Source organism: Gopherus evgoodei, chromosome 1 (assembly GCF_007399415.2).
Source record: "Gopherus evgoodei ecotype Sinaloan lineage chromosome 1, rGopEvg1_v1.p, whole genome shotgun sequence".
Classification (NCBI taxonomy): Eukaryota; Metazoa; Chordata; order Testudines; family Testudinidae; genus Gopherus; species Gopherus evgoodei.
In genome coordinates, this window is record NC_044322.1 from 170,708,814 (window position 1) to 170,728,962 (window position 20,149).

Consider the following 20,149-nt stretch of genomic DNA (forward strand, 5'->3'; position numbering starts at 1 on the left):
GGGCTTAATAGAGACATGGGCTCTTCTCCCTTTCTAGCTGTAGAAAGTTCTGATTGGGTGGAAGATTTTGGGTTGGGTAGAAGGGAAGGAGGATGCAGCTGTGCTAAATGACATTTAAGGAGGTTAGAATTTTGTGAACCACCTGAAGCACAAAACTTCCAATAGTAGTTTGTTAACAGCTATGAGCTTCCCCAAACCACCAACAGCCTGTATAAATGTCTTGCCTCTGGAAAATCACTTTACCAAGGCTTCCTGAGGGTTGTGTGTTTTTCTTTTCAGGTTATGAGTGATCTTGAAGCCAAATTTCTCTTTTAAAAAATGCTTCTGCCTGATGACCCTTTGAAAAGATACAGATAAGTGTCAGATTGCCTGCTTGCCACATAGTTGTGGCTGGCTGAGATGAGCAGCCTAATGTTGCCATTAGAGAGGCAAGGTAATATCTTTTATTGGACCATCTTTAATGAAGAAGAAGGGCTTGTTGTAGCTCAAAAATTTGTCTCTCTCACCAGTAGGAGTTGGTCCAGTAAGAGACACTACCTCAACCACTTTTCTCTCTAATATCTGGAACTGACATGGCAACAACAACACTACATACACCTGTGTTGCTATGAGAGACTGTGCTTTTGTGCATTTTATAATTATCTCTTGCAGTGTGAGAGTTTCAAACAGAGAAAAACTCATAGTCTGAATTCTGCCTTTCATTCATTGTGTGCAAGCCTGCCTTGTAACAGTCCGTCTCTTTAAGGGCCAAGAGGCCTTGGGCCAGCCAACCATATTCAATCAGCACCATTTGTGCCATAATTAACTGCCTCCCAGCATTAGAGGGTGGGACTAATGGAGTCAGGTATTAGCAGGATGAACACCTGGGTCTCATAAAAAGGCTTGAGAGAGGACAGTTGAGGGAAGAGGCTCCTACAGAAAGTAGGAAGTAGAGGATGTTGGTTAGGCTCATGGTGGGCGCTCTGAGGTAAGTCTGCCAGAGGCAAAGAGGCCTCTGAAAGAAGCTGCTGAAAATCCTAGAGAAGGGATATAGTGGCACCTGCTAGGAGGAAAAGAGTCTCCAGGAGAATAAGCTGTGGGAGGTGGTGCTCAGCTTAGAGTATAGAAAAACTCTGTAGGGCTGAGGAGTAGGACTGAAGGGCAAGGAGCCTGAGCATAGCCCAAAAGGAGAAGAAGAATTGTTTATTTGGGTTTTCAGATGGACTTTTGTTACCTTGGAAGGTGACTAAACTGGAAAAGTTATCTGGCCTAAAGGCTGGGCAATGAAGGTGCTGATAACTGCAGATCTGGACTGGCATATAGTAGGGGATGCTAGAGTGGAAGAACCCTGGACATGTCTGTCTGACTCAAGAGGGAACTCCAGTGCTGAGTCCCCCCAGTTACATCCTTCCTCCCTCACCCTCCCCTGCAAATGGTAGAGTTGGTTGGAATTTTGTTGTCAACTGTGTGTGTGTGTTTGTTTGTCCTTTTGGATGAAACCTCAAAAGGAACTTTAAACTTTTTTTGTAAGAGTGAAAGATCTCTCCTCCCTTCCTGCCCATGAATGGGAACAAAATGTAAGCCAAAAATTGCAATTGGTTTCTAAATGGAAATATTCATTTCTTTTTGGTTTGTGGGGGGATATCTTACTCCTTCCCTCCTCTACCTTTCCTTTTACCAGTAGATCACAAAATGAATTTTAACGGGGGGGGAGGGGTGAAAAATGTCTTTTCTGAGGGGAAGGGGACTTTCTCTATCCAGGAGCAGATCCTTGTGATCCCCAAAGACCCCAGCTCTGATAGTGACTCATAAGACATGGAATCACTTGAATATCATGAACAAGTCACTACACCTCTGTAATGGGTTTCATTGCCAGGGATCAGTGGCAAACAAAACAGGACAATATCAAGTAGGAGAAAGGCCTGCCTAGATCTTTTGTATGGCTCTTATTATCTCTTTCCTTCTGTTGGCGGTGGTCCTAAATAACACAGTGGGACACTGACTTCATTGCCCTTTCTCACTGTGAGGCAGGAAGTACATTGTTTTTATTTCCAGTTCAACTAATTCTGGTTCATTTCATTTAATTGTATTATTTCAGACTGTACTACTGTGTGTTTGTGTATTTAGTGCAACATCCTTGAATTTTCCATTACCAGAAATCATGAGTGAGTTGTAAAAATATTTCCCTGAAACTAAACTTGCAGCTTAGACCCATTTTATTTGTTGTTTTAAAAGGACATATTTATTTCCTTCACTTAACATAACTAAACTTGACCTATTTACGTATAACATAGCAAAAACTGTCACAGCCATATTTGAAGTGACATCATTCTTATCAAATACTGTCTCCTTCAAATACAAACAGTGTTACCAAGCCAGATCAGCCTATACTGCCCTTAACAACTTTTAAAAATATTGTACTGAAAACGAAGTTGTTTCCTGTAATAAAACAGCTTGATTTTTTTGTCCGTGAAATAGTATTTATAAAACTTACAGTGGTTTTGAAATGCCAAAATTCATTTACTACTTGTTCTCGTTATAAAGACAGGAAATGTACAAAATAAATCTCTAGACCCTGGTAACTAGATTTGGTGAAGGATTGGTAAGTCTTTGAGGCAGAAAGAACTAGGGGCTGGAACAAAGAAGGTACTGCAGTGAAAAATCCTAAGAACAGCCAAGTTTCAGAAGAAACCCTACCCTTGATGTTCAGCTAAGTTTGGATTAAACATAATGGAAAAACTTCAGTGGAACCAGGATATCATTCAGCATATTTAGTAGACCATTCACATTAGGAACTTCACCTGATTTCAACAATATTCCTTTTCTTTTGTAGTTATAGAAATATAGAATGTGTATTTAAAGTGATTACTATGAACTGCTCCATATCCAGTTCCACAAATCAAAACCTCCCACTATCTAGAGCTGACACTAATTGTGTTACCCTTGTTGGCAGTCTCAGTAGCAAGCACTGGCAGCATATTGAGTCCATTAATATGCTACTTCCTCCATCCCTTTCAGAACAACTCTGATGTGAGGAACCCTACACTGTTCCGCCCTCCTACTACCACAGCACCCTGTATAGGAGGCATGCTAAGGTCAGAGTGGTGTATTGAAAAATGTGTTTACAATTACAAGCTATCACTTTAAACTGTGTTTCCTGGTCCAGCTTGCAGGCTGAGGTGCTCTGAGGGAAGCCATGTTATCTGGGAGCCTCTTGAGTAGTCTGGAAAGCATGACCCTGGAGCAAGGTGGGTTGAGTTATGCCTCTCTGCATTAGCTAGCAGCCCTTTCTCTCTATTTGGTTGTTTTCATGAGCTTAAGAGTTTCTAAGAAATAACGTAGTATTATATTGCAGCCTTTAAGGACTAATATTTGTTTTTCCTTCTGCTTCCCTATGTGCATGTTGTGAATGTACCATTAGAGGAGTGAAGTTCTGGAACAGACTTCCAAGGGAAGTAGTGGGGGCAAAAGACATATCTGGCTTTAAGACTAAGCTTGTTAAGTTTATGGAAGGGATGGTATGATGGGATAGCTTAATTTTGGCAATTGATCTTCGATTATCAGCAGATAAGTATGCCCAGTGGTCTGTGATGGGATGTTGGATGGGATGGGATCTGAGTTACTGCAGAGAATTCTTTCCTGAGTGCTGGCTGGTGAGTCTTGCCCACATGCTCAGGGCTTAGCTGATCACCATATTTGGGGTCAGGAAGGAATTTTCCTCCAGGGCAGATTGGCAGAGGCCCTGGAGGTTTTTCCACCTTCCTCTGCAGCGTGGGGCATGGGTCACTTGCTGGAGGATTCTCTGCAGCTTGAGGTCTTCAAACCACAATTTGAAGACTTCAATAACTCTGATATGGGTTAGGGGGCTGTTATAGAAGTGGATGAGTAGGGTTCTGTGGCTTGCTTTGTGCAGGAGGTCAGACTAGATGATCATATTGGTCCCTTCTGACCCTAAAGTCTGAGTCTATGAGGCCTTCAATGAATGACATACTGGGGATGCTGGGCTGAAGTATAGCCAATAGGTAGCTCTTAAGAGGCTGCAATATGTTCCCAGTCATATAGGCCAATGGGAGGCTCACCTACATCAGGTGACTTTGATTTTACTTATCAAATATATATATAGATGAAGCTTCCATTGGTCTGTATGACATGATTTAGGAAGCAGTCACTAGTCCATAATTTTCATACATTTACTTTGTTTTGCAGAAACTCCTCTAACACAGGTGAGAACTTGAGTGTGATGTCTCATAAAAAAAATAAATAAAATGAATACAGATTCTCCTCTCTCCCCCAACCGGTGTTCTTTTTTTTTATTTTCTGGTTGCCTCTCGCCCAATACTTGGCAGATTGCACATTAGAATTTTGTTGTTGCATACTCAGCTGTACAGGACATGTAAAATCTGTCCATTGAGCATGGTGTCAACTCCTTCAATGTTCAGAATCTTTTCAGAAAAGGATCAGTTTTCCTTATTGACATGAACAAATTTGGCTAACCCACTGAAAATATGTAAATCATGAACTAGCTTGTTTTTCAACACCAGGCAAATGAAAGTTGTTGTATTACTTATTGAATTAGCAGGCTTTTACTGTATTTGGCATCACCAAAACTGTTAAGAACAGTCATATTGGGTCAGACCAAAGGTCCATCTAGCCCAGTATCTTGTCTTCTGACAGTGGCCAATGCAGGTGCTCCAGAGAGAATGGACAGAACAGGTAATCATCAAGTGATCCATTCCTTGTCATTCATTCCCAGCTTCTGGCAAACAGAGGCTAGGGACACCATATCTGCCCTTCCTGGCTAATAGCCATTGATGGATCTATCTTCCATGAACTTATCTAGTTCTTTTTTGAACCTTGTTATAGTCTTGGCCTTCACAACATGCTCTGGGAAGAGTTCCACCGGTTGCCTGTGTGTTGTGTGAAGAAATACTTTCTTTTCTTTGTTTTAAAACCTGCTGCCTATTAATTTCATTTGGTGGCCCCTAGTTCTTGTGTTATAGGAAGGAGTAAATAACAGTTCCTTATTTACTTTCTCCACAGACATGATTTTATAGACCTCAATCATAACCTCCTTTAGTCATCTTTTTCCAAGCTGAAAAGTCCCAGTGTTATTCATCTCTCCTCATACAGAAGCCATTCCATACCTCTAATCATTTTTGATGCTTTTTTTCTGAATCTTTTCCAATTCCCATACATCTTTTTGAGATGGGGAGACCACTCTGCATGCAGTATTCAAGACGTGAGCGTACCATGGATTTATGTAGAGGCAATATATTTTCTGTCTTATTATCTAACCGTTTCTTAATTATTCCCAACATTCTGTTTGCTTTTTGTTTGCCACTGCACATTGAGTGGATGTTTTTCTGAGAACTATCCACAATGACTCCAAGATCTTTCTTGAGTAGTAACAGCTAATTTAGACCCCATCATTTTATTTGCATAGTTGGGATTATGTTTTCCATTATGCATTACTTTGCATTTATCAACATTAAATTTCATCTGCCATTTTCTTGCCCAGTCACCCAGTTTTGAGAGATCCTTTTGTAGCTTTTTGCAGTCTGCTTGGGACTTAACTGTCTTGAGTAGTTTTGTATCATCTGCAAATTTTGTCACCTGTTTACCCCTTTTTCCAGATCATTTATGAATAAGTTGAATAGGACTGGTCCCAGTACAGACCCCAGGGGGACATCACTATTTACCTCTCTCCATTCTGAAAACTGACCATTTATACCTACCTTTTGTTTCCTATCTTTTAACTAGTTACCGACCCATGACAGGACCTTCCTTCTTATCCCATGACAGTTTACGAGCCTTTGGTGAGGGATCTTGTCAAAGGCTTTCTGAAAATCTAAGTACACTATATCCACTGGATCCCCTTGGTCCATATGCTTGTTGATCACCTCAAAGAATTCTAGTAGATTGAGTCATGATTTCCATTTACAAAAACCATGTTTACTCTTCCCCCAACAAATTATATTCATCTATATGTCTGGCAATATTCTTTACTATTCATCTTTCAACTATTCAAAAATTCTTAAAAATAAGATATCTATCTTTAAAAATAAGATTGTTCCCTGTCCACACAATTCTGGCAGTGAGTGGTATATCTAAACTGAGATCACAGACAAAACACAGAAATAGAACTACTAAGAGGGTTCTTACCACCTCATTTTCAGTTTGAGGAATCTTTGCCAAGAAGACAATAGGGAGACTTGATTGTCCTCTCCTGTCAGGGTAAATCTCTAGGAACTTCACTGAAGTGCTGTTGTGGCACAAAGTAGATGTAGCAGGGTGCAGAGATGGGACCTGAAAGTTGGAAACCCCCAAAATCAGGGAGTTTGGTTCAGCCCTATCACTAGTTTTCTGTTTTAAATACGTGATTGTGACTGGTATCAAATGATATAATTAAACGCATCCCAGGGTTTAAAACTAATATTTATTATTAGGACAAACAGAAAAACAAGAGCAAATATACCAGCAAAAAACCAAAATATTTTTATTTTAAAAAAAGAACCAAAATGACAGGCAACTCTATATTAATGCTCCAAGCAAGGTCATTTATTTACTGCCAAGTGACTTCTGCTAAATAAACATGGAACACAAAGTGCACAAAACAGACTGAAATGATTTTATCCTTTAGAGATTCTAATAAATATTTATAGATAACCATATATTTGCAAACCCACTACTCACATATAATGTTTACAAATTGGCGTAGGGTGCCTTTTATCCATTCATACTATTTCCCAGAAGCACTCTTCTACTTAGAGTTAAACAGTCTAAGATATTTTTCTGGGGTGCTATAGCTTCTGTAGGGAACTAATATAATGGATTGTTTCAGACTTTAAAGTAAAGGGGGGTAGAATGGAGTGGAATCCATCTTAATCCTGAACATTCTTGTCTACCTCCTCCTATTTCTTTAGTGGCTGGTAAAACAATGTAGGTGAATCTGAAGTGTAATGAGTTGGAGGAGTTTGTCTTTATGTTGTTAACAAGTTTCCAAGCCTTTCTGCCTGTAGTTGGAGCAGCACTAATACCCAATAGGAGAGGATGGATTGTCCAAGCTAGGAGTCCCCTATTTTCTCCCTTTCTTGGTCAGGAAAATTTACACGCTGCTGGTTTTCCCCTTCACTCCAGTGCAGCAGAGAAGAAAAGGTTGAGTATGCAGGCCACCCCATCCCCTCCACATTCCCAGCTCTTCTCCTCCTCCAAGGAAAAACAAAGACTATGCCACAGGCTTCACCCTCCTATAGCCAGAATCTAGGTTAAACAGAATAGCCTTCTCCACTCCCTCTACTGCTCCATTGTGGGTGTTCATGAAGAGATACTGGAAATTATGTTTGGGAGTAGAAGCTTTGCACATTCCCTCTCTTATGGGAAACTTGTTTGACAGGCCAATTATTATTTGGGGTCAAAGACTCTGTTCAAGTACATTAATTCCCTTGTCCCAATGTTCTTCCCCCATACCAAGACTGGATAGATGTCAGCATGTGGTAGTGCAGGCACAGCATGCTGAAGAATCTGAGAAGGCAGTGCAGAATGTGGAATAAAATGGCAGCATGTGACCTCCAGAAGAAGAAAGAGGAGAACCCATGTATCTCCAATTCAGGTAGAGGTAAGAAACCATTTTCAGGCTCTCTGCACAGGTACTATGGCAGAGAATGGTTTGGAAGAGTCATCTGAGGGAAGGGATCAGAAGGAGACCCCCAACCACTGGAAGGCATAGGATGCATTGTCCTATGGATGAGGGTTCCATGACCACCTCTACCAAGATGAAGAGACTGGTGGTCGAGGACTCCCTCTTAAGAAGGAGAGAGTCATCCATTTGCCGTCCATACCGGGAAACTTGAGAAGTATGCTGCTTGCCTGGAGCTAGAATTCAGGATGTGGTGGAGTGTCTGCCGAGGCTGATCAACTCCTCGGACTGCTACCCCTTCCTACTTCTCCATGTGGGCATCAATGATACTGCCAAGAATGACCTTGAGTGGGTCACTGCAGACTACGTGGCTCTGGGGAAAAGGATAAAGGAGTTTGAGGCACAAGTCTTGCTTTCATCCATCCTCTCTTTTGAAGGAAAGCCCCAGGTAGGTACCATCAAATTGTGGAGGTAAATGCGTGGTTACAGGTGTTCAGAGAGAGGCTTTGGATTCTTTGACCATGGGATGGTCTTCCAGGAAGAAGGATTGCTAGGAAGAGATGGAATCCACTTAACAAAGAGGGGGAAGAGTATCTTTATAGGCAGGATTGCTAACCTAGTGAGGAGGGCTTTAAACTAGGTTTGCCAGGGATGGTGACCTAAGCTCCGAGGTAAGTTGGGAAGTGGGATGCCGGGAGGAACACAAGGAGGAGGGTGCAACAGGGGAGGTCTCCTGATTCATACTGAGAAAGTATGGCAATCGGCTAACTATCTTAGGTGCCTGTACAAGAACAAGAGAGCCTGGGAAACAAGCAGGAAGAATTGGAAGTCCTGCACAGTCAAGGAACTCATGTAATTGGAATAACAGAGACTTGGTGGGGTAGCTCACATGATTGGAGCACTGTCATGAATGAGTATAAACTGTTCAGGTTAGACAGGCAGGGGAGAAAGGTGGAGTTACATACAGTGCAAGGGAGCAGTATGATTGCTCAGAGCTCCAATAGGAAACTGGAGAAAAGCCTGTTGAAAGTCTTGGGGTTAAGTTTTAAAGGCAAGAACAAGGGTGATGTCATGGTAGACATCTGCTATAGACCATCAGACCAGGAAATGAAGTAGATGAGGCTTTCTTCGGATAACTAACAGATGTTTTCAGATCACGGCCTTGGCTCTCACAAGGGATTTCAATCACACTAACATCTGCTGGAGAGCAATGTATCAATGCACAGAGAATCCAGGAAGTTTTTCAAGAGTGTTGGGGACAACTTCCTGGTGCAAGTGCTGGAGAAACCACTAGTGGCCTACTCCTTTTGACCTGCTGCTCACAAACAGGGAAGAATTGGGCAGCGTGACCATGAGATGGTCAAGTTCAGGATCCTGACAAAAGGAAGAAAGGTGAGCAGCAGAATATGGACTCTGGACTTCAGAAAGCAGACTTTGACTCCCTCAGGGAACTGATGGTAGGATCCCCTGAGGGCTTATCTGAGGGGAAAGGAGTCCAGTAGAGCTGGCTGTATTTTAAAGAAGCCTTATTAGGATGCGAAACAACCATCCTGAGGTGCAGAAAGAATAGAAAATATGGCAGGCAATCAACTTGGCTTAACAGAGAAATCTCAGTGAACTTAAACCAAAGGAAGATTACAAGAAGTGGAAACTTGGACAGATGACTGGGGAGTATAAATATTGCTCGAGTATGCAGGGTGTAATCAGGAAGGCAAAAGCACAATTGGAGTTGCAGCTAGCAAGAATGTGAAGGTAACAAAGTGGTACAGGATCAGAAGTGTGGGACCCTAAGTGAATGTGAGAGGCAACCTAGTGACAGACAATGTAGAAAAGAGGAAGTACTCAATGTTTAATTTTTTCCCCTCGGTCTTTACAGACAAAGTCAGCTCCCAAACTCCTGCACTGGGCAGCACAGTATAGGGAGGAGATGAGCAGCCCTCAGTGGCGAAAGAACAGGGTAAGGACTATTTTAAAAAGCTTGACATGCACAAGTCCATGGGGCCAGATCTAATGCATCCAAGGGTGCTGAGAGAGTTGACTGATGTGATGGCAGAGCCATTGGCCATTAGCTTTGAAAACTTGTGGAGATCGAGGGAGGTCCCAGATGATTGGAAAAAGGCAAATATAGTGCCCCTATTTAAAAAAGGGAAGATGGAGAATCCAGGGAACTACAGACCAGTCAGCTTCACATCAGTCCACGGAGAAATCATGAAGCAGGTCCTCAAGGAATCCATTTTGAAGCACTTGGAGGAGAGGAAGGTGATCAGGAACAGTCAACATGGATTCATCAAGGGTAAGTTATGCCTGAACAATCTGATTGCCTTCTATGATGAGATAACTGGCTCTGTGGATATGGAGAAAACAGTGGACATGATATATCTTGACTTTAGCAAAGCTTTTGATATGGTCTCCCACAGTATCCTTGCCAGCACATTAAAGTATGGATTGGATGAATGGACTATAAGGTGGATAGAAATCTGGCTAGATCATTGGACTCAACAGTGATCAATGGCTTGATGTCTAATTAGCAGCTGGTATCAAGCAGAGTGCTCCAGCAGTCTGTCCTGGGGCTGGTTATGTTCAACATCTTCCTTAATGATCTGGATATGGGATGGATTGCACCCTCAGCAAGTTTGTGGATGACACTAAGGGGGGGAGAGGTAGATACGCTGGAGGGTAGGGATAGGGTTCAGAGTGACCTAGACAAACTGAAAGTTTTGGCCTAAAAGAAATCTGATGAGGTTCAACATGAACAAATGCAGAGTCCCGTGCACTGCTACAGGCTGGGGACTGACTGGCTAAGCAGCAGTTTTGCAGAAAAGGACCTGGGGATTACAGTGGATGAGAAGCTGGATATGAGTCAACAGCGTGACTTTGTTGCCAAGAAGGCTAATGGCATATTGGGATGTATTAGTAGCAGCATTGCCAGCAGATCGGGGGAAGTGATTATTCCCCTCTATTCGGCACTGGTGAGGCCACATCTGGAGTATTGCATCCAGTTTTGGGCCTCCCACTACAGAAAGGATATGGACAAATTGGAGAGAGTCCAGCGGAGGGCAATGAAAATGATTAGGGGGCTGGGGCACATGACTTATGAGGAGAGGCTGAGGGAACTGCACTTATTTAGTCTACAGAAGAGAGAAGTGGAAGGGGATTTTATAGCAGCTTTCAACTACCTGAAGGGGCAGTTCCAAAGAAGATGAGCTAGACTGTTCTCAGTGATGGCAGATGACAGAGCAAGGAGCAATGGTCTCAAGTTGCAGTAGAGGAGGTCTAGGTTGGATAGTAGGGAAAAACTATTTTACTAGGAGGGTGGTGAAGCATTGGAATTGGTTATAGCAGAATTTCCATCCTTAGAGGTTTTTGAGGCCTAGCTTGACAAAGTCCTGGCTGGGATGATTTAGTTGGGGTTGGCCTTGTTTTGAGCACGGGGTTGTACTAGATGACCTCCTGAGGTCTCTTCCAACTCTAATCTTCTATGATTCTATGTCCTAGAGTACGTGGAAGCTTTTTCTTTGTAGTTGTTCATTGCTAAAACTGTCAAACAAAAGAGTGATACATATTTTAAATGTTAGACCAGCTATTTAATCTTCTGCTAGTATGTAAGCTTTTGAATATTCAAAACACATTTGCGTAGTCGATGCTAATGTGTTTATTTTACATAGATGCCATTTGGGATATATAAACCCATTCATTTTGGAATTTATATCTTGATATAGAAAGCTGTAAATAAACCATTCATGTTTAGCTTAAACTGTGTGAGCTTTCTCTCACGCTGCTTTTAATGGTAGTATCATTGGTATAGTCCCAAATGTCACTATAGGTCATGAGCAGCATAACAAATGCATTGTCTGGAATCAGAGTATGTTGGCTGTAACTTGCTGTATGATCCAGTGTTAGATACTGCAAGCACAGCCCTGTGCTGGCAACACTGAAGATTGAATGCATTGAACAGTGTAGTCTTGCCTGAAAATGTCAAGTAAATGTAGCTAGTATATATTCCAAAATAATAGTACACTCTCTTCCAGGGTGCATACTGAGGCCAATTATAATTATTAAGGGTGGAAAGAAGATAAAGGGTAACTGAGGTTTTGAAAATTATGAAAATGATGGTGAAAACTGACTAGTTGCTACTCTTACCTTTTCTGATGACACCAAAGTAACACTCAGTAAAACAAAGGGCTGTAAATTTAAAACATACAAAAGAAAATGACTAGATGGTGTAAGATAGCAATGTGAGGAAGTCACTGCTGTTGGAAGCAGGATCCTATACAGTGGATGGATTTTTAAGAGCTGAATAATTCCTTAACTTTGTCTGTAATTTGCAGTTATTCAAGCCACACCAATAAGAGTAATCAAATCTTATACTGTGATGTATAGAATGGTTGCCAATGGGGGTCAGGAGGAAGGAACTCCCTTCATTATATGCAGTGTTGCAAAATTTGCGAGAGGCTGGATGCCAGGTTAGATGGGTCAATAATCTGCTCTGAAATATTTATCCTATGGAGATGGGAGGATCCAAAGAAATATCTGAGGTCTGATAAGTGTAAACCGATTTTATTCAGCAGCAGGACAGACACACATGGTTGGAAAAGAAAAGCTGTGATTCCTGTGTTTTTGGATTATTTTAGAACAAGGCTTTAGGTTAGAACAAATAAGTCACAATAAAAAAAAAACACACTGGAGGAAAACATCATGCACTCAGTTTGCCCTGGGTAAAAGTGTTTATGGAGCCTTACAATCCTCCCAGACTACTACTCCCTGCCCCACCACCATGATCATCCACCCAATAGGGAGGTTTAGAGAAGGTTCATTGCTGACATAATTCCATTAGGAGAATTTTAGATACTTTTATTAATGTATTTTAACATTAAAGTTAACTAATAGCCCCAAATCAGCAATAAATATCACAAAGAAGCAGTCAGTTGAGGTGGACTTTCAAAGCTTTCTATGGGATTTGGATGCCCTGTCATTGAAATTTATAATAGGAATTGGGCATTCATGTCACTCTACCTTTGAAACTCTCAACTAATGTCCTAATTCTCCTCCGTTATAGCAATGGAAATCATTAATAAGTCAATGGACTTGTACTGGGGTAAATCTGAGGTGAGCTCAAAATCTGGCCTTTGGAAGCAAATTCTGCTCTTTAATCAATTTATTTACCTATATGTGGTGCAGACTCTCTCCTCAGGACATATGCATTCCTCCTCCAAATATATGATACATAGTATTGTTTGGATGAAATTAAGCCGTAGGACCAAAGACCACCTCAAGGCAAACTGCACCACTCAAGTCCTGCTTAGGGGGCTGCACAGTGGTTCAATAGTTCATCTAATCCAGTTCCCTGCACTCAAGGCAGGACTAAATAATAACTAGATCAATCCTGAAAAAAGAGTTTGACTAAGCCAGGAGCTGTTCCTGGCCAATGGGAGCTGCAGGAAGCGGTGGCCTGGCCTGCACCACTTCTTACAGCTTCCATTTGCCAGGAACAGTGAACTGCGGACACTGAAAGCTAGGAGCATCCCACCAAGGGCTTACCTTGAACAAGCCATGAACTAAGTTTGGGAACCCTGGTCTAAACTGATGGAGATTCTGAAACCTCCGTAGGCAATTTGTTCCAGAGCTTAACTCCCCTGACAGTTAGGAAGTTTTTCCACATGTCCAACCTAAACCTCCCCTGCTACAATTTTAAGACCACTGCTTCTTGTCCTATCCTCAGAAGTTAGAGAATAATTTTTCTTTTAAAAATCTTTTATGTACTTGATAATGGTTACCAGGACCCTCCCCCCCTCACTCTTCTCTTCAGTAGATTAAACAAACCCAATTTTTTTTAAATCCTTCTTCATAGATCATGTTTTCTTTAATAATTTTTGTTGCTCTCCTACGAACTTTCTTCAATTTCTCCACATCTTTCCTGAAATTTATTCCCAGAACTGGATGCATTACTCCAGTTGAGCCTTATCAGTGTGGAGTGGAGCAGAATAATTACTTCTCATGTCTTGCTACAGTACTCCTGCTAATACATCCCAGAATGATGTTTGCTTTTTTCTTTCTGCAACCATGTTACACTGTTGACTCATAACAAACTTGTGATCCACTGTAACCCTCAGATCCCTATCCACAGTATGCCTTACTAGGCAGTTGTTTCCCATTTTGTATGTGCAATTCATTGTTGCTTCTTACAGGAAGTACTTTGTATTTGTCTTTATTGAATTTCATCCTCTTTACTTCAGACCACTGCTCCAGATTGCTTTGAGTTTTAATCTTATCCTCCAAAGCACTTGCAATGCCTCCAAGCCTGGTATCATTTGCAAACTTCATAAGTGTACTCTCTCTCTATTCCATTATCTAAATCATTGATGAAGCTATTGAACAGAACCAGACTCAGGACCGATCCCTGCAGAACTCCACTCATTGTTCCCTTACAGCCTGACACTGAACTGCTGAGGATTACTCTCTAGGATCAGTTTTTCAATGAGTTATGCACCCACCTCATAGTAGCTCTATCTAAGCTGTATTTCCTTAGCTTGTTTATGAGGTGGTCATATGGGACAGAATCAGAAGCCTTACTAAAGTCAAGATATACCATGTCTACCACTTCCCCTCATCCACAAGGTTTGTTGTCCTGTCAAAGAAAGCTATTAGATTGGTTGACAAGATTTGTTTTTGACAAATCCATGCTGACTGTTATGCATCACTTTATTTTCTAGATGTTTGAAAATTAATTGCTTGATTATTTACTCCATTATCTTTCCAGGTACTGAAGTTAAGCTGACTGGTCTGTAATTTCCCTGGTTGTTCTTATTCTGCTTTTTATAGATTGGCACTATATTTGCCCTTTTCCAGTCTTCTGAAATCTCTCCCATCTTCCATGAGTTTTCAAAGATAATTGCTAATGGCTTAGATGTCCCCTCAGTCAGCTCTCTGAGTATTCTAGAATCCTCTCAGATTTATTATTTCTGTTGGAACATTTTATACCATTTTAAAAAATCAGGCTGCTTGTCTACCCCGTGAGGTAATGCACACTATGGTGATGTGATTTCTAAAACTCTCTAATATGCTACTCCTTAATTGGTCTCTGTAGTCCTTGCTGGTGTGCACTAAGGTTTTCTAGTGTACTTTAAAGCATAAATACTATGTTAAAGTGCCTTAGGGCCACGTTTCTTGACCTTTTTTGCACTTGAAACTGGATGCCTTCCTAAACTATAACAGGGAAATGTCCAGGATTGGCACTGGTCCATGGACTCACTGTTGAGAAACACTGCCCAAGAGAACCATTAGTGTGCACCAGTTGGGTCTACACAGACCAATTAATATGCAACATGTTAGTGTGCTTTAGCAAGTCCTACACTGGAGAGAAAGATCTCCTCCTTTCTGAAAGGAGTCAAATATCTGAACAGGGTACTACTGTGAGGCTTTTACATCCATGCCTCATGGTAGGCATATCTTGATACATCTCAGACTGTTTTGGTAATGTATTTAACACACACACACTGTGGCATGGTTGGATCTGCACTAATGAACAAATTTTTAGAAGTCCTGATCCTGTAAATAGCTCTTCACATGCTTAACTTAGCATATGTGAGGGGTCCTATTTGCTTCCATGCGATAGATCACATGCACAGCAATAAACATGTGAATGACTGTTTGCAGGACCAGGGTGTAAACACCACCTTACAGTGTAAAGCATTATCTACTAAGCTCAAAATGGGAAACAAAATAATCAGAGTACCTGAGACAGGAAATTGGATCCCACAAAAAAAGTGGCTAGGAATAAATCTCTCTTACAAGCTAAGCAGATGTTTCTTTCTAGATTAACCTAAAACAATGGCTTTTCACTCTAATTGTGCCTCCATGGTCACAACTGAGAATACCAAATTCAGGAGAAATTGCAAAGATGCTGGTTATTCTTCCATAAGATATACCAGACCAGCAACAAAAGTAAACTTCTGTCTCACCACATTGGCTAACAAGAAGTCAGAAAAGCAGTCTACTTAGGTATTCCAGCCCTCGTAACACCACCAAAACCACTAGACTTAATGATGAGTGGTTATTCAAAACCAATTTCATTAATCAAAGGGTTCTTCTGATCCCAAAGGACTAGCCACATATCAGACTTGCCCAGTAATCATGCTGTTGTTAATCCTTTAGAATCTAATATCTAAAGATTTATTGAAAGAAAGATGAGAGTTAAAATTGGTTAAAGGAATCCTATACATACAATAATAGCAAGGTTCTTGGATCAAGCGTGTAGCAGTGATGGAATAAGCTGCTGGCATGTTAGTCTCTGGCTGCTTCCAAATCATTGGAAGGTCCTCAGTCCTTTGGTTAGAATGTTTCCATTAGTATAAGTTCATAGTCCAGAGATATGAGCAGAAAAAGCAAAATGGAGATGTTTCCAGTGCTGCTTGTAACTTCTGCCAAGTGAAGGGAAACACTTTGTTCTAGTTTGTGGGAAAATTAAAAGTAATATGATGGAGTTTGGAGTCACATGGGCAAGTCACATAACCATGCCTCCTTCGCTTAGTCATAGCAGAGGCCATTACCCATACTCTAGTTAGAACGTCCTCAGGAAGTCCATTAGGTGTAAAGAGGCTTCTTCCAGGTCCATTGTGCTCATTGATGAGCAGTCAAGTTTAATACTTCATTCACAATGTGCTGGCTAAATACCTTGTGGGTGTTATCAGAGGACCAAATGTTTGAAATATAGGTACATATTCAATATTTATAAGTTTGTATGCATGCATCATTTTTGTACGTAAATAGCATAATCCTATTCAACAAATCGTAACTTTTTATAGACATCTTACATGATATACTTTGTACAAGATTTGTTCCAATTATATAACCGTTGTAGCAACAATGATCTACATAATCATATTTTAATCATGTAACATCACACACACTTTAGCCAAAAACTATGTACACATTAAGAAAGTGTGTGTTTGTTATAATGACATTGTAGCAGCACAGTAGAATTAAAACTCTCTATTTTCCTATTATAAACCCTTATTTTCAATTGTTTTATACATTTTGTTGAAAAATTAGCTCTGAGCTGAAAATTTTCAAATGCGATGTTAAGTCTGGAAGTCCTAAACACAAACACCTTTCAAGCTTTTTTTGAAATACAATATTCCAATCAGGCAAAGGCTTCTGCTTGTGTTTAACTTTGAGACACCCACTTCAGCCTCTCCACCCTTTTTTTGTTTAAAAGATGGAAAAGGGAGAAAATGGCAGACTGCCATTGCATGAAGTCCGCTAGTGACTTTGCTACCATTACTGATCTTATTTAAATAATGCTCGAATACTGCAGTGATGATTGGCACTACAAAGTCATAAGATAAAGTGGTCCTACTGACTTCAAGGGGACCACTTGTGCTCATAAGTGCTTTAATTGAGGCTTAAGAGCAAAAAGAATAAGGGGAGGAAAATAAGAGTGTTTTTTTTCTTCAGACTTCATTTGGATGTACTTAATAAATCTAAGTACCTTTTGCTTGTTAAAACCAAATATTTCCAGCAGTTTGTGTATGAGGGCTAATCACTGAAGTTTTTTGTTTGTTTTTTTTCTTTTAAATTTAAAGCAGCTCCCATGTTTAAAACATAAACAATAGTATTTGAATCCAAAGTAAGACAGCAAATGTCATAATGCCACTACATAAATCCATGGTATGCCCAGACTTTGAATTCTGTGTGCAGTTCTGGTTACCCATCTCGAAAAAAGATATGCTAGAATTGGCAAAAATACAGAGAAGGGCAACAACAATGATTAAGGGTATGGAATAGTTTCCACATGAGGAAAGATTTAAAAGACTGGGACTGTTCAGCTTGGAAAAGAGATGATTGAAGGGGAATATGATAGAAGTCGATAAAATCATGAACGCTGTGGAGAACATAAATAAGGAAGTGATTTGGGATCATCAAAAGGAAGTAATATGCAGCATGTCTTTAAAAAAAAAAAGGCAAAAAACATAAGGGAGTGCTTCTTCACACAATGTAGTTTACCCTGGCAATGAATTTCACAGGTTATGTTGTGAAGGCCAAAGGTATGACTGGGTTCAAAGAAGAATTAGAAAAGTTCATGGAGGATAGATCCATCAATGGCTGTTAACCATGGTGGACACGAATGCAACCCCATGCTCTCTGTGTCCCTAAACCTCTAACTGCTAGAAGCTGGGATTGGGTGATAGGGGATTGATCACTCAATTAAAATGACCTGTTCTGTTCACTCTCTCTGAAGAATCTGGCACCAGCTACAGTTGGAATATGTATGGCCATTCTTAAGTTATTAACCATTTAAGAGTCAAATTCACTCCCAGGGAGAAAGGGTCAGCATAAAGCTCATGCACCACTTAAATCCTCCAAAATAGAGCTTAACTAGTGCAGAGGGCTTGTGCTGACTTTCTGAAGAGGGATGAATTTTGTCCAAAATGTATTAAAGACCTTTATGATGCCAACATACATTGTGAGCATGTGTGGCAATTACAGCTGGGATTCCATAAAAACTCCAACTGGCTTCTGTGCTGCATATGGCCACACAAGCCCCATAAATCCATTATTGAGGGATTGCTCTCCAGGCATCCACAGCACACAGTCATGTTCCAGTTTCCCCTTGTTAATTACAGCCTTCTGTAGCTGCTTGTATGTAGCATTCATTTGTACAATGATATAAGTGAAGAAATAAAAATAAGAGCAAAGTAATGATTACTGCTATGAAAAAAAACCTAAAGGAATAAAGTATCTGTGAATCACAACCACAAAAATAAATAAATAAGTCTGGGAAGAATTAAGCTTCCAACATTTTGGGTATAACAGGATTAGTTTAATATAACCCTGCTGTATCCCTCTACTCCTTTGCACACAGGTATTGTCTCCATTTTGTCCCCCACTTACATTGTTAAATGTATCAATTCACAGAGACAAAAAAGTAAATGATAAAGTTCAGTGTACTAAAATATTGGCACTAGATTGTCTGTTTCTCCACCCCCACACTTTGTTCTCTATGGAAGAGCAAAGGGATAACAATGGTCCCTGCACTCTGAATCTCCATAGGCTGGAGAGTGCTACTCTAAGGCACCATCTCTCCCTGCCTCTGGGTGGAGCCCAGCAGATGGAGCTCTACTGTGGGTTTAAGACAGGAATTGGGGTAGCACAGAGGAAGTGTTGCTCCATTCTGGAGTTGGGTGACCACATGGATATGTAATCTGAAAATTGTACTACTTACCTCTGTGTCCTCTCAGTGTCTGTTATTAGGCAGCTTCATCAAGACCCAGGCAATGACAGGACAGTTGCAACAGAAGGCCCATATGATTTTTCAGTAGGCCAAATATAATCTTGTTAACATGACAGGTAAAAACAGTGCTCCTAGATTGAAGGTAACAGTGATTCAGGGAGACCCTCCATGCCAACTGGCAGATGGCACACCAGGCCTTAATCACATCATTCTGACTCACTGACTGCCCCCAACTCTCTGTTGTCATAATCTGTATCTGAGAAGGTCATGCAAACTGTTAACATGCTGGTCATTAATACTTGTTTATGCATGTATGGGTAGTATATAAAGAATTAGAGTGTGGCTGGAAATACGTTCTTAACTGTGTTTGGCAACCAGTGTGTAAGCCCAGCCTTCCAAGACAAAGGAACATTGTGTTGCCTGCTTGACTGTCTCTCCAATGTAAATTGAGCAAGGTGAGGCTAGAAACAATGAAAGTAACGCTTACATATAAAGTAAACAAAACCATCCAACAAGCGAGGGAGATGACCACTTAAGAATCATGATGGAGGATTGAAGCTCTACCATATGCTTCCCTTTCCTGGAAACTTTCCTGGCCCTTGAAATGGAGGCAATAGACTTTGGAAAATATCAGCAGAAAGCTGTTTTGGCATCCTTCACCAGAGGAATGCAAGATGCCAGAGCTTTTGAATCCTAAGAAAGGCGGATCCTTCAACCGAGGAAGCTGAAGTCTCTAGAAACTGGGTATAGGTAAGAAACCTGCTTAGATAAAGATTACAACTTACTGAAGTTGTTTTAGTCACTAGAAAACATGTTTTGTTTTGTTTGTAACCTTTCATATCTTTTCTTACTTACTTGAAATCACTTACACCTGTGTTTTTGTTAATACATTATTTTTGTTATTGCAAAACCACTTCAGTGCTGTTATATTGAAGTGTAAATGTTCAGCTAATTTAATAAGCCATTGTGCTTTCTGTGGAGCAGCAAATTTAATAACTTCTTTGAGGATCCAGTGAGAGAGACGGGACACTGCAGAAAGACATCTCTGAGGAACTCGGGAATTGAGGTTCACTGATTGTTACCTACAAGGCAAGGTTTGGACTGGCAGAATCCTGAAGAGTTTGCTGTCAAGGCAGACATGCTTGCGTCAAGGAGCTGACTCATAGTTCAGCAGCAGCAGCACTCACTTTTGCTGTGGCAGAGTGGCGACAGAGTGGCTTGCAGTTTTGGGTGCCTTCATCAAAATATCACAGTAACTAGACTAAATTTCACTGGAACTGAGTTTGCACTCTGAGTCGCTGGAG